This window comes from Antechinus flavipes, chromosome 4 (assembly GCF_016432865.1).
Source record: "Antechinus flavipes isolate AdamAnt ecotype Samford, QLD, Australia chromosome 4, AdamAnt_v2, whole genome shotgun sequence".
NCBI classification, from domain to species: Eukaryota; Metazoa; Chordata; class Mammalia; order Dasyuromorphia; family Dasyuridae; genus Antechinus; species Antechinus flavipes.
In genome coordinates this window covers 248,084,432-248,089,866 of record NC_067401.1, presented here as the reverse complement: position 1 = coordinate 248,089,866, position 5,435 = coordinate 248,084,432, and the positions used below count along the sequence as shown (strand labels likewise).

The 5,435-nt window shown below is 33.8% G+C and overlaps 1 pseudogene; it reads right to left on the bottom strand.

Annotated features, from left to right (window-relative positions):
- Positions 1 to 3,942: 3,942 nt before the first annotated feature.
- On the bottom strand, positions 3,943 to 4,846 carry LOC127561485 (olfactory receptor 14A2-like; annotated as a pseudogene).
- Between the last annotated feature and the right edge of the window lie 589 nt (positions 4,847 to 5,435).

The following is a 5,435-nucleotide window of genomic DNA, read 5'->3' as shown; positions in this document are numbered from 1 at the left end:
AGAAGGATGTGGACCCACAAAAAAACAAAGTGAATGTGGTAGCTACCATGCCAGGAAATCATTGCCATCTTCACACAAGTCTCTCTAATCATGATGATTTCATAATATAGGGACTGATAAATGGCCACATACTGGTCGAGGACATCATCGTGAGGAGAAAAAGCTCTGTTGCTGAAAAGAAAATTACAAAAAAGAACCATAATATACAGCCTGTGAAAGAAATGGAATGGCTATGGCTCAGAGAGTTTGTGATACATTTAGGGAGTGTGCTAGAAATAAAGCAAAGATGAAAAAAAAGTTAGACTGACAAAACGAAGTTTATTGGCACTGAGAAGTTAGCTTTTTCCTAGGAGTCTGACTTCTTCAGTGGCAAAGTCCTGACGAGAAGTAAAGGTCTAGCAGAGAAACCCTGGCAGAGAGATAAAGAGGGGTATTAATACTGAGAAGAGGATGTCTTCTCAGCGGGTAGGGTCCTGGCAGGCAGCTATGCCAAGGAGAGAGAGGGATTCCTTGACAAGGCAAGGTCCTGCTTTTCGGGCTCTAAAAAAGGAATGAGCCCCCAAATTGCCCTTTAAATAGGAAATCTGAGCCTGAAGTTTCAATTGAATGAGATTATTTCAATATTGTCATTGCCCCCAGGAGAATGAATTTTTCACTAGAATGTAAAGAACAAAATGTATAGTAGATTTGTACTCAATGTATGTAAAGGGATCTTGAGAGTACTTATCAACTGAAAGAGAGGAATGACATTTTTGGTGCTAAAATAGTGGTATATGTCCTTTTAATGCCATAGTTCACGATCTTGGAAATATCAATTAGAAGAAGAGAGTTCTATCAAGTTGGAGAAGGAAAATGGTTTGTTTTATTATTTTCCTGACAATGAAAATGTCTCCTTGGATGTATTTACAATATGATTCTTGGAAGCTTCTCTAATTTTCTCATTTTTTTATAGCAATTCATCATGTACAGCTACATGTTTGAAATAGTTTTCCTTGCATTTCACTGTTCATATTGTTCAAAATCTGTATATCATAGGCTTTAAAAACTGTTCCAAGGCTACACTAGCCAAATGACTCACAATTTTTCAACAGGATGAACCCCCTTTACCTCCTCCCCAAATGATCTGCTTCTCTTCTAATTATGTATTTTATGATCTTTACTATTAAGGTCACATATCTGTTGTTGTTGTGTGCATTCCTAAATATATTAATTCCGGAGGATTTAGTAAGTTCTCCTTGGATGAAATCATAAGAACTTTTTCTTTCCCCCTATTCTTTATTGCAATGGATAGAAGCCTGGTGTAAAACAATTTCTCTAGTTAAGTGTGGAAAGAGAGTACTGAGTTCCTCAGTATTAAGTAATACACTAAGATAAATGGCTTCCATAGCCTCTTTTTTTCAAATATTATAAAACCTGTGGAAAATTTAAAAAAGGAATCCCTAAGACCAAATATCTTACCTGCCTCAGCAAAAGGGACACCTGAATATTACATAGTTATATACTAGGTCATAGGGTCACTATGACTAGGGTCATAGACCTTGTATATCATACCTGATATACTTCAGTAAATACTTTCCTTAGGAACAATGTTCTTTTCTCAATAAAGTATTGCCATTAAAGGATATGAAAGTTCCAAGAGATGAAGAACAATAAAAAAAAACTATCAATTTGGTTTAATTAAAAGAAAAAAAACTCAAAACAGCAAGAGTCAGCTGCTGATAAATTTCAGTGTAATACATATTTGTGTATTTTATATATATGTGTGTGTATCTATCTGTCTGTAATGTTCATTTGACATATAAGTAAGTTAACATTCTGTGATTAAAAAAAAGTTCAATTTTTAATTTAGTTCTCAAAGCCTTTCAGGGCTAAATTGGGATGCTCAGAGGAATTCCGAACAAATACTAACTTTTTTTTTCTCCCAAAGAGGAAACAAAGGGTAAAGATATGGAATGGATCCAAGACAAAAGAAGCTAACTCATTATTTTAGTTTTTTTTTTCCCCTGAGGGTAAGGATATGGAATGGATCCAAGAAAAAATAAATTAACTCATTATTTCACTTTTTTTCCTCCCTGATTCAGGAATGAGTGAGTTCTGGTGAAAATATTCTGGTTTTATCTTTTATGTATACAAGATTCAAAATTGATCAGGGAGAAGAAAAAAGCAGCTCTTAATAAAATTGGAGTCAGTTTAAAATGAAGTAGGAGTTTTTTGTTAGGAACTCTCTAAGCTTCCATAAAGTTATTATTTTGCTTCAACTGGAATATTAATTCAGGCTACTCTTCACTGTTTCCTCCTAGTCTGTTCAGTCAAAAGAAAAAAAAAAAGAACAAGTAAAATAAAGAAATAAAAAACCCTATTATAACACAGTTGGTTTTCTATACTGAATTTGATATTGAAGTATCTCTGGAAAAACTTTACTATGGGGTGTGACATATATAGGTAAAACATTTATTAAGTACTCAGTATGATTTAGACAGCATGCTATTTACAATTTTGCATATTATCAACCAGTCTTGTTATTTTTAAAAAAATTGTTTATTTCCAACTTTTTTTGTTTTTAAATTCTGAATTCCAAATTCTCTCTTTACCTTTTACCCTTCTATCACCCATTAAGAAGACAAAACAATATATAAATTATATATTTCAAATCATGCAATACAATTTTCCCATTGTAGCCATATTACTCCCATTTGTTATTCATAGTTTTATCAGTATGTTGATGGAAATACTTTTTTTTCATAATTATAACTTTTTATTGACAGAACCCATGCCTGGGTAATTTTTTACAACATTATCCCTTGCACTCACTTCTGTTCAGATTTTTCCCCTCCCTCCCTCCACCCCCACCCCAGATGGCAAACAGTCCTTTACATGTTAAATAGGTTACAGTATATCCAAGATACAATATATGTGTTCAGAACCGAACAGTTCTCTTATTGCACAGGAAGAATTGGATTCAGAAGGTAAAAATAACCCGGGAAGAAAAACAAAAATGCAAACAGTTTGCTGCTTCTGTCTATCATTGATCAATTGAAACTGAGTTAGATCTCTTTGTCAAAGAAATCCACTTTCATCAGAATACATCTTCATACAGTATCATTGTTGAAGTATATCATGATCTCTTGGTTCTGCTCATTTCACTTAGCATTAGTTCATGTAAGTCTCTCAAAGCCTCTCTCTATTCATCCTGCTGGTCATTTCTTACAGAACAATAATATTCCATAATATTCTTATATCACAATTTATCCAACCATTCTCCAATTGATGGGCATCCAGTCATTTTCCAGTTTCTAGCCACTACAAACAGGGCTGCCACAAACATTTTGGCACATACAGGTCCCTTTCCCTTCTTTAGTATTTAGTAATAGCACTGCTGGTTTAAAGGGTATGCACAGTTTGATAACTTTTTGAGCATATAGTGATGGAAATACTTTTTTAAGCCAAAAGTTTGTAGAGGAGGCCCTTCAAGAAGTTTTAAAATTGTACAACTTGCTATTTCTTTTAAATAAACACAAAATTATCACATTAATTTGTTTTTTCTTTCTTCACTTTTTTCCACTTTTACTTAATCACCATCAAGTATGTATATTTATCTCCTATCTATCTACTTATCTATTTTTCTATTTGTATATCTGTATATTTATATGTGTATGTCTATCTATCTATCTGTATATAATTATGCATACTTATATTTATCAGTTCTTTTTCTGGATGCTGATAAGGTCTTTATTAATATGTTTTTTAGAATCTAATTGGATTTTTAAAACAACAAATTCAATTAAATATGTTTTATATATATATATATATATATATCAATCATTAATTAACAATAACTAGTGACATTGACATGGGCAAACAAAAATGATTTCAAGTTAGTAAGCTCCAAAAGGCCATAAATGATTTTCTTTTCCATTAAAAATAAATAAAGCAATAGTATAATCATGGAGAAGACCTTAGTATTGATCTCTGTGAAAGATCTTTCCAGCCTATTAGCTTCTTCAGAGAAATCTTGATGTCCTTGTTCCTTAGGCTAGAGAATATAGAGTTCAGGGTTGGGGGCACAACTGTATAGAATATAGACAAGGGATCTAGAATAGAGTAGGATTCCTGAGGTGGCTTTAGATAAACAGTGACATCTATTGGGATGAAAATAATGAGACCAATGAGGTGGGGCAGGCAAGTGGAGAAGACTTTTGATCTCCCCTCCTTAGTTGATATCTTCAGCACATTTGAGAATATGGGACCATAAGAGATAGCTATGGAAATAAAGCACAGAATTCCTAAACAACTTCAAAAGCCGAAGTCACATCTACTCCAATATGTATATCAGAGCAGGAGAGTCTAACTAACGAAGGAAAATCATAGAAGAATTAGTGCATTTATAGAAAGGCAAAGTGAATGTACTAGCTGAGTACAGAGCCCTTAAGAAACCTCCACTAAGTCAGGAAACAGTTGCCATCTTCACACAAGTCAGGGGCTGGCAGATGGCCACATACTAGTCATAGGATATCATTGTGAGGAGAAAAAGCTCTGATACTACAAAGAAAATTACAAAAAAGAACTTTAATACACACCCTGTGAAAGAAATGGAATGGCTATGACTCAGAGAGTTTGTGATAGATTTAGGGAGTGTGGTAGAAATAAAGCAAAGATCTATAAAGGACAGGTTCTTGAGGAAGAAGTACATGGGGGATTGGAGATGTTCATCAAGGGAGATGAGGGTGAAAATGAGCAGATTCCCTATCAGAGCCACCAAATAGATCAGTAAGAAGAGCATGGCATATAAGACTTGCAGTTCCCAGATGTCAGAAAAGTTCATCAGCAAGAATCCTGTCACCATGCTGAAGTGTTAACCATGTTCTCTTGATTGCCCAGAAAAAAGAAGCAGTTATTAAATTATGAGAGCACTGAAAGTGCCAGGTTTCTAGACTCTGTGGCCTTGTACAAACTGCATTGCTTTGGTTGAGTCATTTGCTAAATGAGGAGATGAAACTGCATCCGAAAGTCTAGACCTTAGGTCCAGGAATTTTTTAATAACATAATTTGCTAAATGAGTTTCCCTGTATATGATTTCTTTTTAAAATCTATGCATTTTAATTTAAACATTTACATATGCTATTCTGAGGAGGGGATGGCAACCTTCATGAACTGGAAGTAGTCCAGGATAGAAGAAAGGTAAGAAATCCTTGAACTTGATTTTTAAGGTTACTTCTACATTCCAAAGGTTTTGTATTTTGAGGAACAGTATCCACAGATTGAAAATGATAATAAAAATAGCAATTTATCTCTAGTGTGTATGAATTTTAAGGATTATCAAGCACTTTTATTACAAGAACCCTGTGAGATAGATGGATCAAGAAGTATTATGTCACTTTGAACATAAGATACCAAATTTCAGGAAGGTTATGTGACTTTCTGTGATCATCTAAGAA